This window comes from Drosophila ficusphila, unplaced genomic scaffold (genome assembly GCF_018152265.1).
Source record: "Drosophila ficusphila isolate 14025-0441.05 unplaced genomic scaffold, ASM1815226v1 contig_543, whole genome shotgun sequence".
NCBI classification, from domain to species: Eukaryota; Metazoa; Arthropoda; class Insecta; order Diptera; family Drosophilidae; genus Drosophila; species Drosophila ficusphila.
In genome coordinates this window covers 118671-142588 of record NW_025064469.1, presented here as the reverse complement: position 1 = coordinate 142588, position 23918 = coordinate 118671, and the positions used below count along the sequence as shown (strand labels likewise).

Genomic DNA, 23918 nt, shown 5'->3' with positions numbered 1-23918 from the left:
CTTATTAATGATTTAGTAAAATTGAAATCTTTTGTAAATGTTATTGTTCTTCGTTAAATTCGTTTAAAACTCATAACTAAATTAAAACTAATTAACGAAAAAAATTTTTATACGAATTCATTAAATGTTTCTCCATTATATAAATGTAAAGAATATATTGAAAAAAAAAATGTTATATACAACCTCAACTCATATGGGACTACCCCCTGAATTTAAGCATATTAATTAGGGGAGGAAAAGAAACTAACTAGGATTTTCTTAGTAGCGGCGAGCGAAAAGAAATCAGTTCAGCACTAAGTCACTTTGTCTATATGGCAAATGTGAGATGCAGTGTATGGAGCGTCAATATTCTAGTATGAGAAATTAACGATTTAAGTCCTTCTTAAATGAGGCCATTTACCCATAGAGGGTGCCAGGCCCGTATAACGTTAATGATTACTAGATGATGTTTCCAAAGAGTCGTGTTGCTTGATAGTGCAGCACTAAGTGGGTGGTAAACTCCATCTAAAACTAAATATAACCATGAGACCGATAGTAAACAAGTACCGTGAGGGAAAGTTGAAAAGAACTCTGAATAGAGAGTTAAATAGTACGTGAAACTGCTTAGAGGTTAAGCCCGATGAACCTGAATATCCATTATGGAAAATTCATCATTAAAATTGTAATATTTAAACAATATTATGATAATAGTGTGCATTTTTTCCATATAAGGACATTGTAATCTATTAGCATACAAAATTTATCATAAAATATGGCTTATAGTTTATTTAAATTAAAATGCTTGCGTTTTAACACAAAATAAATGTCATTAATTTGATAAAGTGCTGATAGATTTATATGATTACAGTGCGTTAATTTTTCGGAATTATATAATGGCATAATTATCAATGATTTTTGTGTTTATTATATGCACTTGTATGATTAACAATGCGAAAGATTCAGGATACCTTCGGGACCCGTCTTGAAACACGGACCAAGGAGTCTAACATATGTGCAAGTTATTGGGATATAAACCTAATAGCGTAATTAACTTGACTAATAATGGGATTAGTTTTTTAACTATTTATAGTTAATTAACACAATCCCGGGGCGTTCTATATAGTTATGTATAATGATATTTATATTATTTATGCCTCTAACTGGAACGTACCTTGAGCATATATGCTGTGACCCGAAAGATGGTGAACTATACTTGATCAGGTTGAAGTCAGGGGAAACCCTGATGGAAGACCGAAACAGTTCTGACGTGCAAATCGATTGTCAGAATTGAGTATAGGGGCGAAAGACCAATCGAACCATCTAGTAGCTGGTTCCTTCCGAAGTTTCCCTCAGGATAGCTGGTGCATTTTAATATTATATAAAATAATCTTATCTGGTAAAGCGAATGATTAGAGGCCTTAGGGTCGAAACGATCTTAACCTATTCTCAAACTTTAAATGGGTAAGAACCTTAACTTTCTTGATATGAAGTTTAAGGTTATGATATAATGTGCCCAGTGGGCCACTTTTGGTAAGCAGAACTGGCGCTGTGGGATGAACCAAACGTAATGTTACGGTGCCCAAATTAACAACTCATGCAGATACCATGAAAGGCGTTGGTTGCTTAAAACAGCAGGACGGTGATCATGGAAGTCGAAATCCGCTAAGGAGTGTGTAACAACTCACCTGCCGAAGCAACTAGCCCTTAAAATGGATGGCGCTTAAGTTGTATACCTATACATTACCGCTAAAGTAGATGATTTATATTACTTGTAATATAAATTTTGAAACTTTAGTGAGTAGGAAGGTACAATGGTATGCGTAGAAGTGTTTGGCGTAAGCCTGCATGGAGCTGCCATTGGTACAGATCTTGGTGGTAGTAGCAAATAATCGAATGAGACCTTGGAGGACTGAAGTGGAGAAGGGTTTCGTGTGAACAGTGGTTGATCACGAGTTAGTCGGTCCTAAGTTCAAGGCGAAAGCCGAAAATTTTCAAGTAAAAAACTAATGACTAAATAAATATATATACAAGCCAAAAATAATATACTTGAATAATTTTGAACGAAAGGGAATACGGTTCCAATTCCGTAACCTGTTGAGTATCCGTTTGTTATTAAATATGGGCCTCGTGCTCATCCTGGCAACAGGAACGACCATAAAGAAGCCGTCGAGAGATATCGGAAGAGTTTTCTTTTCTGTTTTATAGCCGTACTACCATGGAAGTCTTTCGCAGAGAGATATGGTAGATGGGCTAGAAGAGCATGACATATACTGTTGTGTCGATATTTTCTCCTCGGACCTTGAAAATTTATGGTGGGGACACGCAAACTTCTCAACAGGCCGTACCAATATCCGCAGCTGGTCTCCAAGGTGAAGAGTCTCTAGTCGATAGAATAATGTAGGTAAGGGAAGTCGGCAAATTAGATCCGTAACTTCGGGATAAGGATTGGCTCTGAAGATTGAGATAGTCGGGCTTGATTGGGAAACAATAACATGGTTTATGTGCTCGTTCTGGGTAAATAGAGTGTCTATCATTTATGGTGGTTACTTGTTCCCCGGATAGTTTAGTTACGTAGCCAATTGTGGAACTTTCTTGCTAAAATTTTTAAGAATACTAATTGGCTCAAACCGATTAGTTCTTATTAATTATAACGATTATCAATTAACAATCAATTCAGAACTGGCACGGACTTGGGGAATCCGACTGTCTAATTAAAACAAAGCATTGTGATGGCCCTAGCGGGTGTTGACACAATGTGATTTCTGCCCAGTGCTCTGAATGTCAAAGTGAAGAAATTCAAGTAAGCGCGGGTCAACGGCGGGAGTAACTATGACTCTCTTAAGGTAGCCAAATGCCTCGTCATCTAATTAGTGACGCGCATGAATGGATTAACGACGGACGTGTGTTTTCGACGTGCTCCATTAACTTGTGTGAATAACTTTTGATTCCGTGCGAATTAATTGCTAATTTTTAGCTTAAAATTCGCGGATTCGCCTAGCGATTAAAATCGTGTAATTTTCCGGTCGGAAAAGTGCGGTTTTCCTCGCGAAAACATCGTGTGAAAGTTTGCAAACAACAGCACGTGTTGGAAATTTTCCGCTGCAGCTTGTGTGTGTGGGTGAGTAGAGCACAGCTTATTCTCCCCTACTCCCAATGGAGGGCGCGCTCTCTGAGAGCGAGCTGTCGGCGAGCAGTCGGGCCAGCAGTCGGCCCAGTAGTGCTGCGAGTACGGCGAGGCGTCGGCGCGGAAAGAGAGGGAAGGCGACGACGAGCGCGGTGCCGAAACCGACGCAGCCGAAGCTGTTGGCGCTTGACGTCAACGAGCCTCTGCCGGCGCCGGTAGGTGTGTTGGAGGAGAGCCCATTCTCCTCTCTCGAGGTGGCGTTGGCCTCAGCCTCTGCCGCTGCCGCTGGCGTCGCTGCCCTTTCCGCTGCTTCCCCCGCTGCCGCCTCCGCTGCTGCTCCCGCTGCTTCCCCTGCTGCTGCTCCCGCTGCTTCCCCTGCTGCTGCCCCCGCTGCTGCCCCTGCCGCTGCCCCCGCTGCTGCCCCCGCTGTCGCCAGGGATTCTGGTGGAGCCGCAGCTGCCCCCCCTGTCCCCGTCTCCCCTCCCGTCGTCGCGTCCGTCCATGGTACGGTGGCCGAGCTGGCCAAGATCAAGGACGGATTCTTGGAAGAGGTTGTTGCGTCGAATTTATCGACCAAGCAGGCCTGCGCCATGATGCGGTGCCTGAACAGGTATGAGGGCCTGGTGCTTGCGCTCTCGGCGCGGAATGCAGCCTTGGAGGCTCTCCGCGACCAGCAGCGAATGCCGCCGCCGCCGCCCCCGAAGTCCGTCATGGCGCAGGCTGTGGTCCCCATGCCACCTGCTGGGTATGCAGCCGCATATCCCAGCCTGCCAGCGCCTCAAGCTGCTCCGGTGCCTGCCCCGCGGAAGCCACGCGAGACGTGGTCCGCCGTTGTGGTGAGCAAGGACCCGACAGTGAGCGGAAAAGAGGTTGCAGAAAAGGTGCGCAGGGAGATCGCCCCTTCGCTTGGCGTACGTCTGCATGAGGTGAGAGGGCTTGCGCGTGGCGGTGCCATCATCCGCACCCCCTCATCAGGCGAAATTCGCAAGGTTGTCGCAAACAAGAAGTTTGCAGAAGTTGGCCTGGAGATCAAGCAGAGCCCGGCGCAGCGACCCAAGGTGGTCGTTAGCAACGTCGACACTGCGACGAAGCCAGCTGACTTTATGAAGGACCTCTACAGGAACAACTTCGCGGAAGTAATGGATGTGGCCTCCTTTGAAAAGGCGGTACATCTCGAGAAGCCATGGTCTGCGGCTGACGGCGCCACAGTCAATGTGACGCTCGATGTCAACGCCGTGGCCCTTGAGGTGCTGGATGGTGCAAAGGCGTACATCGGCTGGTTCGCGTATAACTGCCGAGCCTTGGTGCGCACGTACGCCTGCCACAGGTGCGTCGGATTCGACCACAAGGTCGCCCAGTGCCGGTACAAGGAGAACGTGTGCCGCCAGTGCGGACAGAACGGCCACAGTGCGCGGAGTTGCACGAACCCGGTGGACTGCCGGAACTGCCGCTTCAAGGGGTATGCCTCGGGACACAATATGTTGTCCCCAAGCTGCCCAGTGTATGCGGCTGTGCTGGCGAGGGTGAATGCTAGACACTAATGTTTAGCATCATCCAGGCAAACTGTGGCCGAGGCCGAGCTGCGACGGTCGAGCTCGGAGTCCGATTGAGGGAATCAGGATTTCTGTTCGCACTTTTGCAGGAGCCATATCCAGACGTCGGGAGGATGGATGTGCTGCCTGAAGGAATGAGGATCTTCGCCGATCGGCGAGGGAAGGCAGCCATCCTAGTGGATCACCAGGATGTCATCTGTATGCCAGTGGAGCCCCTCACCACCGACCACGGCGTATGCGTGAGCGTTAAAGGGAGTTTTGGCTCAATCTTCCTTTGCTCCGTATATTGCCAATTCGACGCCGACCTAGACCCGTATCTCAGATACATGGATGCGGTCCTGCTGCAGGCCAGCAGAACGCCGTGCATCATGGGACTTGATGCGAATGCAGTATCCCCCATGTGGTTTAGCAAACTCTCTCGGCAGACCGAGGGGCAAGCTAACCGCACCCGGGGTGAACTGCTGTCTGAGTGGATGCTGGAGAAAGGAGTCGTCGCTCTTAACCAGCACAGTGAGGTGTTCACGTTCGATAGCGGCAGAGCCCGCAGTGATATCGACGTGACGATCGCCAACGAAGCAGCATCTATGTGGGCCACATATGAGTGGAGAGTGGGCGAGTGGGAGTTAAGTGATCACAACAGGATTACTGTTGTTGCCACACCAACTACCACGCGCGCAGTTGAGAGCATAGCTCCTGTGCCGTCCTGGAACTTCTCCACTGCTCGCTGGCGATTGTTCGAAGAGGAATTGGTGAGCCGGGCAGCCGGACTTTCGGAAGACTTCTCTGAATCGCCGTTGGACCAGCAAGTTTCTGCCCTGCGGCAAGTGGTGCACGAGGCGTGCGACCTTGCGCTGGGTAGGAAGACGCCGAGATCGCCTAGGAGGAGAGCACGTTGGTGGACCGCCGACCTCAGCTCTGCGCGCCGCGAAGTCAGAAGACTTCGGCGCAGGCTCCAGGACGCCCGCCGACGGGGCGACGTCGAAAGGACTGAGCTGCTTGTGGTCGAACTGAGGATCGCCTCAGCCGGCTACAAGAAGCTCATTCTGAAGGCGAAGGAGGACAGCTGGAGAAACTTCGTGGGAGAGAACGCAGACGATCCATGGGGGCGCGTCTACAAGATTTGCCGCGGTCGTAACAAACGCTCGGAGATTGGGTGTCTTCGCGTAAACGGCGAGCTGGTCACCGATTGGGGTGACTGTGCGCGAGTGCTCCTCCGTAACTTTTTCCCAGTTGCGGAGTCAGATGCACCGATTGCCTACGCGGAGACAGTCCCACCGGCGCTCGATGAATTCGAGGTTGACGCTTGTGTCGCCAGGTTGAAGAGCAGACGCTCGCCTGGCATGGACGGCATCAACGGCACGATCTGCAAGGCGGTCTGGCGCGCCATACCTCAATACCTCACGAGGCTATTTTCCCGGTGTATCCGGTCGGGGTACTTTCCCAGCGAGTGGAAGTGTCCACGCGTAGTGGCGCTACTCAAGGGACCCGACAAGGACAAGTGCGAGCCATCCTCGTACAGGGGAATCTGTCTGCTGCCCGTTTTCGGCAAGGTGCTTGAGGGAATCATGGTGAATCGCGTTAGAGAAGTTCTTCCGGAAGGCTGCAGATGGCAGTTTGGATTTCGCCGAGGACGATGTGTGGAGGAAGCTTGGAGACACGTAAAGAGCAGTGTCGCCGCCAGCACGGCGCGATACGTGCTTGGACTTTTCGTGGACTTCAAAGGAGCTTTCGACAACGTCGAATGGTGCGCTGCACTGCGCCGATTGGCCGAGTTGGGATGCCGGGAAATGAGCTTGTGGCGAAGCTTCTTCTCTGGCCGAAGAGCAGTGATCCGAAGCAGTGTTGGTACCGTGGACGTACCAGTCACTAGAGGTTGCCCGCAGGGGTCAATCAGTGGCCCATTTATTTGGGATCTACTGATGGATGTACTGCTACAGCGCCTTGAGCCGTACTGCGCACTCAGCGCGTACGCGGATGACCTGCTTCTTCTCATCGAGGGAAACTCCCGACTCGCGCTTGAAGAAAAAGGAGCGCAACTAATGTCCATTGTTGAAACGTGGGGAGCAGAAATTGGTGTAACCGTTTCCACCAGCAAGACGGTGGTTATGCTGCTGAAGGGCAACATGGCGCGTACGCCATTGGTAAGATTTGCGGGAGCAAGCTTGCCGTATGTCCGCAGCTGCCGGTACCTTGGCATCAAAGTCAGTGAGCGCATGAGCTTCATGGTGCACATCACCTCGCTCAGAATGCGGATCACGGGAGTTGTTGGAGCATTGGCGCGTGTGCTTCGAGCCGACTGGGGCCTCAGTCCTCGAGCCAAGCGGACCATATATGCCGGACTCTTAGCACCCTGTGTGCTCTTTGGTGCCTCGGTATGGTATGTCAGTACGACGAGGCAAATAGTGGCCAGGAGGCGACTTATTGCCTGCCAAAGGCTGATCCTACTAGGAAGTCTTCCGGTATGCCGAACAGTGTCTTCCCTGGCACTGCAGGTTCTTGCTGGAGCTCCCCCGCTTGACTTAGCAGCAATGAAAATTGCTGTTAAGTTCAAGCTGAAGCGTGGATACCCGTTGGAGGAATACGACTGGCTCTACGGCGAAGACCTTTCAGGTCTAAGCTGGAAGCAGAGAATGGAGCGGATTGACGAGTGTCTATTGCGTGATTGGCAGGACAGATGGGATGATGTGGACTCCCCAGGACGGGTGACCCACAATTTCATCCCCAATGTCAGCCTCGTCCATCGAAATCCCAATTTTGGGTTTTCGATGCGCATGGGATTCCTGCTTACAGGGCACGGGTCGTTGAACGCATTTCTGCATAGCAGAGCTCTTAGCGATACCGCCGCATGCTCATGTGGCGATCCTAACGAGGATTGGGAGCACATCCTTTGTGCTTGCCCCCACTATGCAGATTTGCGCGACCTCAATGGACTTGGTGTGCAGCGCGTTGGCGAAACCTGGACATTTGGACGGATTCTGGAGGACGAGGACAGGACTCGGAGGCTGAAGGAGTTTGCTGAGGAAGTTTTCACCAGGAGAGGGAGGAACTCATAGTTCCTTTTTTCCTCACGCCGTGTGGTTAGCGGAGAAGAATACTGCCACAGCCCACCATTGCTTGTCGTAGGAGGCGACTAATATGGCATGGGCACTCTATCCGGGCTTGTCGGAGCCAAAAGGGAGGGTCCACCGAACCCTGCATTTCGGTACCACGGGTTGAGCAGTGCCTTCCAAGGCTGCTCATTGAGGTCGGCCCCCTTGTGGGAGTATCGTGGTGGCTGTGGTTGATACCTATATCGCGGGTAGAACTTTCAAGTTCGACGAAGAGTTGCGTATATACGACTCGGGTGCTGTGACCCTAAGATCAGAAGAGATTTTAGATAGATCTCGCTCCTCAGCAAGGGGGAGTGTTTGCCCGACAAGCACACACTCGAATTGCTACCGGGATAGTTGCTACGTACATAGCTGTAGCTTCTATTTTGGGGCGTTGGTCTGGCGCTTAATCTAGACACATGCACTATATACATGGGTATATAAGAGTGTCGTGGCTGTACTCCCTTCAATGTGGAACACGCCACGTTAAATAAAACTCGGAGGGATCCGATCCACACCACCTGTCCCTATCTACTATCTAGCGAAACCACAGCCAAGGGAACGGGCTTGGAATAATTAGCGGGGAAAGAAGACCCTTTTGAGCTTGACTCTAATCTGGCAGTGTAAGGAGACATAAGAGGTGTAGAATAAGTGGGAGATATTAGGCTTCGGTTTGATATCGCCAATGAAATACCACTACTCTTATTGTTTCCTTACTTACTTGATTAAATGGAACGTGTATCATTTCCTAGCCATTATACGGATATATTTATTATATCTTATGGTATTGGGTTTTGATGCAAGCTTCTTGATCAAAGTATCACGAGTTTGTTATATAATCGCAAACAAATTCTTTAATAAAACGATGCATTTATGTATTTTTGATTTGAAAATTTGGTATAACTCCAATTACTCAGGTATGATCCAATTCAAGGACATTGCCAGGTAGGGAGTTTGACTGGGGCGGTACATCTCTCAAATAATAACGGAGGTGTCCCAAGGCCAGCTCAGTGCGGACAGAAACCACACATAGAGCAAAAGGGCAAATGCTGACTTGATCTCGGTGTTCAGTACACACAGGGACAGCAAAAGCTCGGCCTATCGATCCTTTTGGTTTAAAGAGTTTTTAACAAGAGGTGTCAGAAAAGTTACCATAGGGATAACTGGCTTGTGGCGGCCAAGCGTTCATAGCGACGTCGCTTTTTGATCCTTCGATGTCGGCTCTTCCTATCATTGTGAAGCAAAATTCACCAAGCGTTGGATTGTTCACCCATGCAAGGGAACGTGAGCTGGGTTTAGACCGTCGTGAGACAGGTTAGTTTTACCCTACTAATGACAAAACGTTGTTGCGACAGCATTCCTGCGTAGTACGAGAGGAACCGCAGGTACGGACCAATGGCACAATACTTGTTCGAGCGAACAGTGGTATGACGCTACGTCCGTTGGATTATGCCTGAACGCCTCTAAGGTCGTATCCGTGCTGGACTGCAATGATAAATAAGGGGCAATTTGCATTGTATGGCTTCTAAACCATTTAAAGTTTATAATTCATTTTATAAACGACAATGGATGTGATGCCAATGTAATTTGTAACATAGTAAATTGGGAGGATCTTCGATCACCTGATGCCGCGCTAGTTACATATAAAAACATTATTTAATACAATGACAAAGCCTAGAATCAATTGTAAACGACTTTTGTAACAGGCAAGGTGTTGTAAGTGGTTGAGCAGCTGCCATACTGCGATCCACTGAAGCTTATCCTTTGCTTGATGATTCGATATTTAATAAAATAACGAAATGGAAAGAATATTATAATTATTAAATTTATTTTGATAATTATAATTTTGGATTTTTGGGGAATCCAAAGAAAAAGGTAGCCAAAAAGTACTCGTCATATTATTAGTGACGCATATAAGATCATGTCAAAGTAAAAGAAACAAAGTAATGTTTGAGATTAACTATGAATCCACTTTTACGGTAGCCAAATGTCCCGTCATATTATTAGTGACGCATATAAGATCATGTCAAAGTAAAAGAAACAAAGTAATGTTTGAGATTAACTATGAATCCACTTTTACGGTAGCCAAATGTTCCGTCATATTATTAGTGACGCATATAAGATCATGTCAAAGTAAAAGAAACAAAGTAATGTTTGAGATTAACTATGAATCCACTTTTACGGTAGCCAAATGTTCCGTCATATTATTAGTGACGCATATAAGATCATGTCAAAGTAAAAGAAACAAAGTAATGTTTGAGATTAACTATGAATCCACTTTTACGGTAGCCAAATGTCCCGTCATATTATTAGTGACGCATATAAGATCATGTCAAAGTAAAAGAAACAAAGTAATGTTTGAGATTAACTATGAATCCACTTTTACCGTAGCCAAATATTCCGTCATATTATTAGTGACGCATATAAGATCATGTCAAAGTAAAAGAAACAAAGTAATGTTTGAGATTAACTATGAATCCACTTTTACGGTAGCCAAATGTTCCGTCATATTAGTGACGCATATAAGATCATGTCAAAGTAAAAGAAACAAAGTAATGTTTGAGATTAACTATGAATCCACTTTTACGGTAGCCAAATGTTCCGTCATATTATTAGTGACGCATATAAGATCATGTCAAAGTAAAAGAAACAAAGTAATGTTTGAGATTAACTATGAATCCACTTTTACGGTAGCCAAATGTTCCGTCATATTATTAGTGACGCATATAAGATCATGTCAAAGTAAAAGAAACAAAGTAATGTTTGAGATTAACTATGAATCCACTTTTACGGTAGCCAAATGTTCCGTCATATTATTAGTGACGCATATAAGATCATGTCAAAGTAAAAGAAACAAAGTAATGTTTGAGATTAACTATGAATCCACTTTTACGGTAGCCAAATGTCCCGTCATATTATTAGTGACGCATATAAGATCATGTCAAAGTAAAAGAAACAAAGTAATGTTTGAGATTAACTATGAATCCACTTTTACGGTAGCCAAATGTCCCGTCATATTATTAGTGACGCATATAAGATCATGTCAAAGTAAAAGAAACAAAGTAATGTTTGAGATTAACTATGAATCCACTTTTACCGTAGCCAAATATTCCGTCATATTATTAGTGACGCATATAAGATCATGTCAAAGTAAAAGAAACAAAGTAATGTTTGAGATTAACTATGAATCCACTTTTACGGTAGCCAAATGTCCCGTCATATTATTAGTGACGCATATAAGATCATGTCAAAGTAAAAGAAACAAAGTAATGTTTGAGATTAACTATGAATCCACTTTTACCGTAGCCAAATGTTCCGTCATATTATTAGTGACGCATATAAGATCATGTCAAAGTAAAAGAAACAAAGTAATGTTTGAGATTAACTATGAATCCACTTTTACGGTAGCCAAATGTTCCGTCATATTATTAGTGACGCATATAAGATCATGTCAAAGTAAAAGAAACAAAGTAATGTTTGAGATTAACTATGAATCCACTTTTACGGTAGCCAAATGTCCCGTCATATTATTAGTGACGCATATAAGATCATGTCAAAGTAAAAGAAACAAAGTAATGTTTGAGATTAACTATGAATCCACTTTTACCGTAGCCAAATATTCCGTCATATTATTAGTGACGCATATAAGATCATGTCAAAGTAAAAGAAACAAAGTAATGTTTGAGATTAACTATGAATCCACTTTTACGGTAGCCAAATGTCCCGTCATATTATTAGTGACGCATATAAGATCATGTCAAAGTAAAAGAAACAAAGTAATGTTTGAGATAACTATATATAAACCTCTTTACGGTAACCAAGAGTCTCGTCACATTAATAATAATAGTTAATGAATGTATAGCCATATAGATGATTGGTGACCGGTAATGAATAAAAAAAAAAACCTATATTTAATATATCTATAAATAATACATATTATTTGCGGAATCGTTCATATAATATTATACTATGATATAATATTATTAAAATAGGTAATTAATTTATTATTACGATATAAGTCACCCTGACTAACAAAAGATTTTTTAAAATACACAATTGAATGGCGGGAGTAACTGTAACTTTTAAAGTGTAGTTCAATGCCTTGTTAATCAATTAGTAATGTTCATCAATAAATTAATCAAATTCCTACTGTCCCGAAGAATTGCTACTGGGATAAAATTAAATTAAACCAACGCGGCTGGTGCTCACACTAAACACTTTTTTTCCATTAAAAATCATTATAGGTAGGCAAGGCAGTTTTGCCGATCAAAGTATTCTTCAAAATATATGAAATTATGATATCCGATATATATATATATATATATATGATATCAATAATATAAATAAATTTACCATATACATATGAAAATCAGTATGAATATCAATTATATGAAGAAATATATATCATATGTATATAAAAAAGTATGAAATATACCTATAAACCTACCTATAAGTGGTTGCCGACTCAAGTATTGTTTAAAACATATGATATGCATATGATTTTGTCAATAATATTAATAAATTAATCATATACATATGAAAATCAGCATAAATATCAATTATATTAAGAAATATATCATATGTATATAAAAAAGTATGAAATATACCTATAAACTCTTAAGTAAATTAAGAGAAAGCCACAGTGTGGGCTCATCTAGTACTGAAAACACCCGATATCTAGATAGGGTGTTCAAAAACTATTATAGGTAGGCAGTGGTTGCCGACCCAAGTATTGTTCAAAACATATGATATGCATATGATTTTGTCAATAATATTAATAAATTAACCATATACATATGAAAATCAGCATAAATATCAATTATATTAAGAAATATAACATATGTATATAAAAAAGTATGAAATATACCTATAAACTCTTAAGTAAATTGAGAAAAAGCCACAGTGTGGGCTCATCTAGTACTGAAAACACCCGATATCTAGATAGGGTGTTCAAAAACTATTATAGGTAGGCAGTGGTTGCCGACCCAAGTATTGTTCAAAACATATGATATGCATATGATTTTGTCAATAATATTAATAAATTAACCATATACATATGAAAATCAACATAAATATCAATTATATTAAGAAATATATCATATGTATATAAAAAAGTATGAAATATACCTATAAACTCTTAAGTAAATTAAGAGAAAGCCACAGTGTGGGCTCATCTAGTACAGAAAACACCCGATATCTAGATAGGGTGTTCAAAAACTATTATAGGTAGGCAGTGGTTGCCGACCCAAGTATTGTTCAAAACATATGATATGCATATGATTTTGTCAATAATATTAATAAATTAACCATATACATATGAAAATCAACATAAATATCAATTATATTAAGAAATATATCATATGTATATAAAAAAGTATGAAATATACCTATAAACTCTTAAGTAAATTAAGAGAAAGCCACAGTGTGGGCTCATCTAGTACAGAAAACACCCGATATCTAGATAGGGTGTTCAAAAACTATTATAGGTAGGCAGTGGTTGCCGACCCAAGTATTGTTCAAAACATATGATATGCATATGATTTTGTCAATAATATTAATAAATTAACCATATACATATGAAAATCAGCATAAATATCAATTATATTAAGAAATATATCATATGTATATAAAAAAGTATGAAATATACCTATAAACTCTTAAGTAAATTAAGAGAAAGCCACAGTGTGGGCTCATCTAGTACAGAAAACACCCGATATCTAGATAGGGTGTTCAAAAACTATTATAGGTAGGCAGTGGTTGCCGACCCAAGTATTGTTCAAAACATATGATATGCATATGATTTTGTCAATAATATAAATAAATTTACCATATACATATGAAAATCAGCATAAATATCAATTATATTAAGAAATATATCATATGTATATAAAAAAGTATGAAATATACCTATAAACTCTTAAGTAAATTAAGAGAAAGCCACAGTGTGGGCTCATCTAGTACAGAAAACACCCGATATCTAGATAGGGTGTTCAAAAACTATTATAGGTAGGCAGTGGTTGCCGACCCAAGTATTGTTCAAAACATATGATATGCATATGATTTTGTCAATAATATAAATAAATTTACCATATACATATGAAAATCAGCATAAATATAAATTATATGAAGAAGTAATTCATATGTATATAAAAAGTACTGAATTCAATATTCTCTTAAGTTATTATAGGAGAATAACTGTAGGGTGGGTGGCAAGCCCAATTGAAAATGCCCGATTTCAAGACATCGATGCAAAAAACTACTATAGGATGGTCAGTGGATGTCCATCTAGAATTGATATAAATCTATGTATATAATATGATTTAGTCAATGTTGACAATATATATTATAATATTATCCGTATAAATTTGTTTCTTTATTCTTTTTGAATACGAGACTTGGCTGAGCGGACTAATATTATTAAAACTCAAGATAATAACGTTGAAACGTGCGCCAAGGTTATATATGTATATATATAATAACAATTGGTTTCCAATTATTATCGTTAATTTTTGGTGGCAGGCTAATATAATGTATATTAAATTAGTACCTGCCTTAAAATCGGACGCACTATATCGTTTGCCGGTATAGTGAGTTCAAATAAAATAATAATATTTTTTAATAATATTATTATTAAATAAATACTTATTTTTCATATGCGCTCGGTTTTATATTATATATCATTCGAGAGTTATATGGAAAAATGTTAAATTTTAAATTTAACATCAAAATACAAATGATTTAATTCAATATTTATATTGATTAAACAAAAATTGCAAATGTGTGGATACATAAATAATTATGTATGTTGAAATAAAATGATATTTTAGAATAAAATATTGTACATATAATAAAATTATAGTAGCAAATATATATTAAATAAAAATTATGTTATAAAATTATACATACATACGTATATTTATATATATGATGTAATGAATAATTCTTATAACATCTAAAACTTGTTATATTAGTGGCGAAACAAGTATAAAACAAAACATAAAAGAAGGATTACGAATGCTATACAAGTTTTGGCCGTAATCAAATTCAAAAAATAGAATATTAAAATAATAGATCTATAATATTTATATTGCATTATTTCTATTCGAAAATATGAATGAAATATGTAAAGAAAAACATTATTCTGGTTGATCCTGCCAGTAGTTATATGCTTGTCTCAAAGATTAAGCCATGCATGTCTAAGTACACACGAATTAAAAGTGAAACCGCAAAAGGCTCATTATATCAGTTATGGTTCCTTAGATCGTTAACAGTTACTTGGATAACTGTGGTAATTCTAGAGCTAATACATGCAATTAAAACATGAACCTTTATGGGACATGTGCTTTTATTAGGCTAAAACCAAGCGATCGCAAGATCGTTATATTGGTTGAACTCTAGATAACATGCAGATCGTATGGTCATGTACCGACGACAGATCTTTCAAATGTCTGCCCTATCAACTTTTGATGGTAGTATCTAGGACTACCATGGTTGCAACGGGTAACGGGGAATCAGGGTTCGATTCCGGAGAGGGAGCCTGAGAAACGGCTACCACATCTAAGGAAGGCAGCAGGCGCGTAAATTACCCACTCCCAGCTCGGGGAGGTAGTGACGAAAAATAACAATACAGGACTCATATCCGAGGCCCTGTAATTGGAATGAGTACACTTTAAATCCTTTAACAAGGACCAATTGGAGGGCAAGTCTGGTGCCAGCAGCCGCGGTAATTCCAGCTCCAATAGCGTATATTAAAGTTGTTGCGGTTAAAACGTTCGTAGTTGAACTTGTGCTTCATACGGGTAGTACAACTTACATTTGTGGTTAGTACTATACCTTTATGTATGTAAGCGTATTACCGGTGGAGTTCTTATATGTGATTAAGTACTTGTATTTTTTCATATGTTCCTCCTATTTAAAAACCTGCATTAGTGCTCTTAAACGAGTGTTATTGTGGGCCGGTACAATTACTTTGAACAAATTAGAGTGCTTAAAGCAGGCTTCAAATGCCTGAATATTCTGTGCATGGGATAATGAAATAAGACCTCTGTTCTGCTTTCATTGGTTTTCAGATCAAGAGGTAATGATTAATAGAAGCAGTTTGGGGGCATTAGTATTACGACGCGAGAGGTGAAATTCTTGGACCGTCGTAAGACTAACTTAAGCGAAAGCATTTGCCAAAGATGTTTTCATTAATCAAGAACGAAAGTTAGAGGTTCGAAGGCGATCAGATACCGCCCTAGTTCTAACCATAAACGATGCCAGCTAGCAATTGGGTGTAGCTACTTTTATGGCTCTCTCAGTCGCTTCCCGGGAAACCAAAGCTTTTGGGCTCCGGGGGAAGTATGGTTGCAAAGCTGAAACTTAAAGGAATTGACGGAAGGGCACCACCAGGAGTGGAGCCTGCGGCTTAATTTGACTCAACACGGGAAAACTTACCAGGTCCGAACATAAGTGTGTAAGACAGATTGATAGCTCTTTCTCGAATCTATGGGTGGTGGTGCATGGCCGTTCTTAGTTCGTGGAGTGATTTGTCTGGTTAATTCCGATAACGAACGAGACTCAAATATATTAAATAGATATCTTCAGGATTATGGTGTTGAAGCTTATATAGCCTTCATTCATGGTGGGCAGTAAAATGTTTATTGTGTTTGAATGTGTTTATGTAAGTGGAGCCGTACCTGTTGGTTTGTCCCATTATAAGGACACTAGCTTCTTAAATGGACAAATTGCGTCTAGCAATAATGAGATTGAGCAATAACAGGTCTGTGATGCCCTTAGATGTCCTGGGCTGCACGCGCGTACAATGAAAGTATCAACGTGTATTTCCTAGACCGAGAGGTCCGGGTAAACCGCTGAACCACTTTCATGCTTGGGATTGTGAACTGAAACTGTTCACATGAACTTGGAATTCCCAGTAAGTGTGAGTCATTAACTCGCATTGATTACGTCCCTGCCCTTTGTACACACCGCCCGTCGCTACTACCGATTGAATTATTTAGTGAGGTCTCCGGACGTGATCACTGTGACGCCTTGCGTGTTACGGTTGTTTCGCAAAAGTTGACCGAACTTGATTATTTAGAGGAAGTAAAAGTCGTAACAAGGTTTCCGTAGGTGAACCTGCGGAAGGATCATTATTGTATATAATATCTTTACCGTAAACAACAATAACTTGTTTTAATTATAAAATATATTTTTATAATATAACAAGATAAAATTGCCAAACAATTATATATTTATAAAAAAAAGAAGTTCAATGAAAATTTGGATTAAATTTTTTTATAAATAAAATCAAGCAAACAAGAATAATAATCAAGCAAATTAAATTGTATTATAATATATTCACAAATTTATGTTTATATATTATAATATGAAACTTGCGTGTATATGGACCATAATATACACGCGTTGCGAATATGTATTGTTCATCATAGTTATGGGCATACATTGGCTAATGCAACAACCTAAAATGTTGAATGTTGTACCTGGTTTACTTCAGGTTAATGTTTTATATAAAAAACGCAATATTATATCACATTAAAATTATATGAAATTGTAAATTATCCAAGTAATAAATGGTATAATATTGTTTATATAAAACTAAGACATTTTGCAGCATTTCGTTTTAGGTATAAAAAAAAAGATTTATTGAAGGAATTGATATATGCCAGTAAAATGGTGTATTTTTAATTTCTTTCAATAAATTCATATTTGACAAATTGAAATAATAAATATAAAAACTCTAAGCGGTGGATCACTCGGCTCATGGGTCGATGAAGAACGCAGCAAACTGTGCGTCATCGTGTGAACTGCAGGACACATGAACATCGACATTTTGAACGCATATCGCAGTCCATGCTGTTATGGTACTTTAATTAATTTTTTAGTGCTGCTTGGACTACATATGGTTGAGGGTTGTAAGACTATGCTAATTAAGTTGTTTAGAAATTTGGTAATCAAATTTCTAAGCATATGGTATATTATTGGATAAAAATTTTAATTAAATATAATTATTATTTTTATTCATAATATTAAAATATCTATGGAAAACATTATCTCACATTATAAATAATTTGATTGTGAAAAACGAAGAAAAATATTTTCATTTTCAATCATATAATACTGAGGAATGTCTAGCATAAAAAATGTTTGAAATATTTTTCATCTAGAATTGTCTCTTATTAATGATTTAGTAAAATTGAAATCTTTTGTAAATGTTATTGTTCTTCGTTAAATTCGTTTAAAACTCATAACTAAATTAAAACTAATTAACGAAAAAAATTTTTATACGAATTCATTAAATGTTTCTCCATTATATAAATGTAAAGAATATATTGAAAAAAAAAATGTTATATACAACCTCAACTCATATGGGACTACCCCCTGAATTTAAGCATATTAATTAGGGGAGGAAAAGAAACTAACTAGGATTTTCTTAGTAGCGGCGAGCGAAAAGAAATCAGTTCAGCACTAAGTCACTTTGTCTATATGGCAAATGTGAGATGCAGTGTATGGAGCGTCAATATTCTAGTATGAGAAATTAACGATTTAAGTCCTTCTTAAATGAGGCCATTTACCCATAGAGGGTGCCAGGCCCGTATAACGTTAATGATTACTAGATGATGTTTCCAAAGAGTCGTGTTGCTTGATAGTGCAGCACTAAGTGGGTGGTAAACTCCATCTAAAACTAAATATAACCATGAGACCGATAGTAAACAAGTACCGTGAGGGAAAGTTGAAAAGAACTCTGAATAGAGAGTTAAATAGTACGTGAAACTGCTTAGAGGTTAAGCCCGATGAACCTGAATATCCATTATGGAAAATTCATCATTAAAATTGTAATATTTAAACAATATTATGATAATAGTGTGCATTTTTTCCATATAAGGACATTGTAATCTATTAGCATACAAAATTTATCATAAAATATGGCTTATAGTTTATTTAAATTAAAATGCTTGCGTTTTAACACAAAATAAATGTCATTAATTTGATAAAGTGCTGATAGATTTATATGATTACAGTGCGTTAATTTTTCGGAATTATATAATGGCATAATTATCAATGATTTTTGTGTTTATTATATGCACTTGTATGATTAACAATGCGAAAGATTCAGGATACCTTCGGGACCCGTCTTGAAACACGGACCAAGGAGTCTAACATATGTGCAAGTTATTGGGATATAAACCTAATAGCGTAATTAACTTGACTAATAATGGGATTAGTTTTTTAACTATTTATAGTTAATTAACACAATCCCGGGGCGTTCTATATAGTTATGTATAATGATATTTATATTATTTATGCCTCTAACTGGAACGTACCTTGAGCATATATGCTGTGACCCGAAAGATGGTGAACTATACTTGATCAGGTTGAAGTCAGGGGAAACCCTGATGGAAGACCGAAACAGTTCTGACGTGCAAATCGATTGTCAGAATTGAGTATAGGGGCGAAAGACCAATCGAACCATCTAGTAGCTGGTTCCTTCCGAAGTTTCCCTCAGGATAGCTGGTGCATTTTAATATTATATAAAATAATCTTATCTGGTAAAGCGAATGATTAGAGGCCTTAGGGTCGAAACGATCTTAACCTATTCTCAAACTTTAAATGGGTAAGAACCTTAACTTTCTTGATATGAAGTTTAAGGTTATGATATAATGTGCCCAGTGGGCCACTTTTGGTAAGCAGAACTGGCGCTGTGGGATGAACCAAACGTAATGTTACGGTGCCCAAATTAACAACTCATGCAGATACCATGAAAGGCGTTGGTTGCTTAAAACAGCAGGACGGTGATCATGGAAGTCGAAATCCGCTAAGGAGTGTGTAACAACTCACCTGCCGAAGCAACTAGCCCTTAAAATGGATGGCGCTTAAGTTGTATACCTATACATTACCGCTAAAGTAGATGATTTATATTACTTGTAATATAAATTTTGAAACTTTAGTGAGTAGGAAGGTACAATGGTATGCGTAGAAGTGTTTGGCGTAAGCCTGCATGGAGCTGCCATTGGTACAGATCTTGGTGGTAGTAGCAAATAATCGAATGAGACCTTGGAGGACTGAAGTGGAGAAGGGTTTCGTGTGAACAGTGGTTGATCACGAGTTAGTCGGTCCTAAGTTCAAGGCGAAAGCCGAAAATTTTCAAGTAAAAAACTAATGACTAAATAAATATATATACAAGCCAAAAATAATATACTTGAATAATTTTGAACGAAAGGGAATACGGTTCCAATTCCGTAACCTGTTGAGTATCCGTTTGTTATTAAATATGGGCCTCGTGCTCATCCTGGCAACAGGAACGACCATAAAGAAGCCGTCGAGAGATATCGGAAGAGTTTTCTTTTCTGTTTTATAGCCGTACTACCATGGAAGTCTTTCGCAGAGAGATATGGTAGATGGGCTAGAAGAGCATGACATATACTGTTGTGTCGATATTTTCTCCTCGGACCTTGAAAATTTATGGTGGGGACACGCAAACTTCTCAACAGGCCGTACCAATATCCGCAGCTGGTCTCCAAGGTGAAGAGTCTCTAGTCGATAGAATAATGTAGGTAAGGGAAGTCGGCAAATTAGATCCGTAACTTCGGGATAAGGATTGGCTCTGAAGATTGAGATAGTCGGGCTTGATTGGGAAACAATAACATGGTTTATGTGCTCGTTCTGGGTAAATAGAGTGTCTATCATTTATGGTGGTTACTTGTTCCCCGGATAGTTTAGTTACGTAGCCAATTGTGGAACTTTCTTGCTAAAATTTTTAAGAATACTAATTGGCTCAAACCGATTAGTTCTTATTAATTATAACGATTATCAATTAACAATCAATTCAGAACTGGCACGGACTTGGGGAATCCGACTGTCTAATTAAAACAAAGCATTGTGATGGCCCTAGCGGGTGTTGACACAATGTGATTTCTGCCCAGTGCTCTGAATGTCAAAGTGAAGAAATTCAAGTAAGCGCGGGTCAACGGCGGGAGTAACTATGACTCTCTTAAGGTAGCCAAATGCCTCGTCATCTAATTAGTGACGCGCATGAATGGATTAACGAGATTCCTACTGTCCCTATCTACTATCTAGCGAAACCACAGCCAAGGGAACGGGCTTGGAATAATTAGCGGGGAAAGAAGACCCTTTTGAGCTTGACTCTAATCTGGCAGTGTAAGGAGACATAAGAGGTGTAGAATAAGTGGGAGATATTAGGCTTCGGTTTGATATCGCCAATGAAATACCACTACTCTTATTGTTTCCTTACTTACTTGATTAAATGGAACGTGTATCATTTCCTAGCCATTATACGGATATATTTATTATATCTTATGGTATTGGGTTTTGATGCAAGCTTCTTGATCAAAGTATCACGAGTTTGTTATATAATCGCAAACAAATTCTTTAATAAAACGATGCATTTATGTATTTTTGATTTGAAAATTTGGTATAACTCCAATTACTCAGGTATGATCCAATTCAAGGACATTGCCAGGTAGGGAGTTTGACTGGGGCGGTACATCTCTCAAATAATAACGGAGGTGTCCCAAGGCCAGCTCAGTGCGGACAGAAACCACACATAGAGCAAAAGGGCAAATGCTGACTTGATCTCGGTGTTCAGTACACACAGGGACAGCAAAAGCTCGGCCTATCGATCCTTTTGGTTTAAAGAGTTTTTAACAAGAGGTGTCAGAAAAGTTACCATAGGGATAACTGGCTTGTGGCGGCCAAGCGTTCATAGCGACGTCGCTTTTTGATCCTTCGATGTCGGCTCTTCCTATCATTGTGAAGCAAAATTCACCAAGCGTTGGATTGTTCACCCATGCAAGGGAACGTGAGCTGGGTTTAGACCGTCGTGAGACAGGTTAGTTTTACCCTACTAATGACAAAACGTTGTTGCGACAGCATTCCTGCGTAGTACGAGAGGAACCGCAGGTACGGACCAATGGCACAATACTTGTTCGAGCGAACAGTGGTATGACGCTACGTCCGTTGGATTATGCCTGAACGCCTCTAAGGTCGTATCCGTGCTGGACTGCAATGATAAATAAGGGGCAATTTGCATTGTATGGCTTCTAAACCATTTAAAGTTTATAATTCATTTTATAAACGACAATGGATGTGATGCCAATGTAATTTGTAACATAGTAAATTGGGAGGATCTTCGATCACCTGATGCCGCGCTAGTTACATATAAAAACATTATTTAATACAATGACAAAGCCTAGAATCAATTGTAAACGACTTTTGTAACAGGCAAGGTGTTGTAAGTGGTTGAGCAGCTGCCATACTGCGATCCACTGAAGCTTATCCTTTGCTTGATGATTCGATATTTAATAAAATAACGAAATGGAAAGAATATTATAATTATTAAATTTATTTTGATAATTATAATTTTGGATTTTTGGGGAATCCAAAGAAAAAGGTAGCCAAAAAGTACTCGTCATATTATTAGTGACGCATATAAGATCATGTCAAAGTAAAAGAAACAAAGTAATGTTTGAGATTAACTATGAATCCACTTTTACGGTAGCCAAATGTCCCGTCATATTATTAGTGACGCATATAAGATCATGTCAAAGTAAAAGAAACAAAGTAATGTTTGAGATTAACTATGAATCCACTTTTACGGTAGCCAAATGTTCCGTCATATTATTAGTGACGCATATAAGATCATGTCAAAGTAAAAGAAACAAAGTAATGTTTGAGATTAACTATGAATCCACTTTTACGGTAGCCAAATGTTCCGTCATATTATTAGTGACGCATATAAGATCATGTCAAAGTAAAAGAAACAAAGTAATGTTTGAGATTAACTATGAATCCACTTTTACGGTAGCCAAATGTCCCGTCATATTATTAGTGACGCATATAAGATCATGTCAAAGTAAAAGAAACAAAGTAATGTTTGAGATTAACTATGAATCCACTTTTACCGTAGCCAAATATTCCGTCATATTATTAGTGACGCATATAAGATCATGTCAAAGTAAAAGAAACAAAGTAATGTTTGAGATTAACTATGAATCCACTTTTACGGTAGCCAAATGTTCCGTCATATTAGTGACGCATATAAGATCATGTCAAAGTAAAAGAAACAAAGTAATGTTTGAGATTAACTATGAATCCACTTTTACGGTAGCCAAATGTTCCGTCATATTATTAGTGACGCATATAAGATCATGTCAAAGTAAAAGAAACAAAGTAATGTTTGAGATTAACTATGAATCCACTTTTACGGTAGCCAAATGTTCCGTCATATTATTAGTGACGCATATAAGATCATGTCAAAGTAAAAGAAACAAAGTAATGTTTGAGATTAACTATGAATCCACTTTTACGGTAGCCAAATGTTCCGTCATATTATTAGTGACGCATATAAGATCATGTCAAAGTAAAAGAAACAAAGTAATGTTTGAGATTAACTATGAATCCACTTTTACGGTAGCCAAATGTCCCGTCATATTATTAGTGACGCATATAAGATCATGTCAAAGTAAAAGAAACAAAGTAATGTTTGAGATTAACTATGAATCCACTTTTACGGTAGCCAAATGTCCCGTCATATTATTAGTGACGCATATAAGATCATGTCAAAGTAAAAGAAACAAAGTAATGTTTGAGATTAACTATGAATCCACTTTTACCGTAGCCAAATATTCCGTCATATTATTAGTGACGCATATAAGATCATGTCAAAGTAAAAGAAACAAAGTAATGTTTGAGATTAACTATGAATCCACTTTTACGGTAGCCAAATGTCCCGTCATATTATTAGTGACGCATATAAGATCATGTCAAAGTAAAAGAAACAAAGTAATGTTTGAGATTAACTATGAATCCACTTTTACCGTAGCCAAATGTTCCGTCATATTATTAGTGACGCATATAAGATCATGTCAAAGTAAAAGAAACAAAGTAATGTTTGAGATTAACTATGAATCCACTTTTACGGTAGCCAAATGTTCCGTCATATTATTAGTGACGCATATAAGATCATGTCAAAGTAAAAGAAACAAAGTAATGTTTGAGATTAACTATGAATCCACTTTTACGGTAGCCAAATGTCCCGTCATATTATTAGTGACGCATATAAGATCATGTCAAAGTAAAAGAAACAAAGTAATGTTTGAGATTAACTATGAATCCACTTTTACCGTAGCCAAATATTCCGTCATATTATTAGTG

The 23918-nt window shown here is 39.4% G+C and overlaps 3 non-coding genes and 1 pseudogene across 3 annotated transcripts; all 4 read left to right on the top strand.

Annotated features, from left to right (window-relative positions):
* The first annotated feature begins 179 nt into the window (after positions 1-179).
* Positions 180-9525, top strand: LOC122320461 (annotated as a pseudogene).
* Positions 9526-14883: 5358 nt separating this feature from the next.
* On the top strand, positions 14884-16879 carry LOC122320453. The gene has a single exon (XR_006245691.1). It is a non-coding gene; the product is annotated as a small subunit ribosomal RNA (ribosomal RNA).
* Positions 16880-17480: 601 nt separating this feature from the next.
* On the top strand, positions 17481-17660 carry LOC122320443. The gene has a single exon (XR_006245681.1). It is a non-coding gene; the product is annotated as a 5.8S ribosomal RNA (ribosomal RNA).
* A 438-nt stretch (positions 17661-18098) lies between these two features.
* Positions 18099-22060, top strand: LOC122320456. Its single transcript, XR_006245694.1, has one exon. It is a non-coding gene; the product is annotated as a large subunit ribosomal RNA (ribosomal RNA).
* Positions 22061-23918: the final 1858 nt, after the last annotated feature.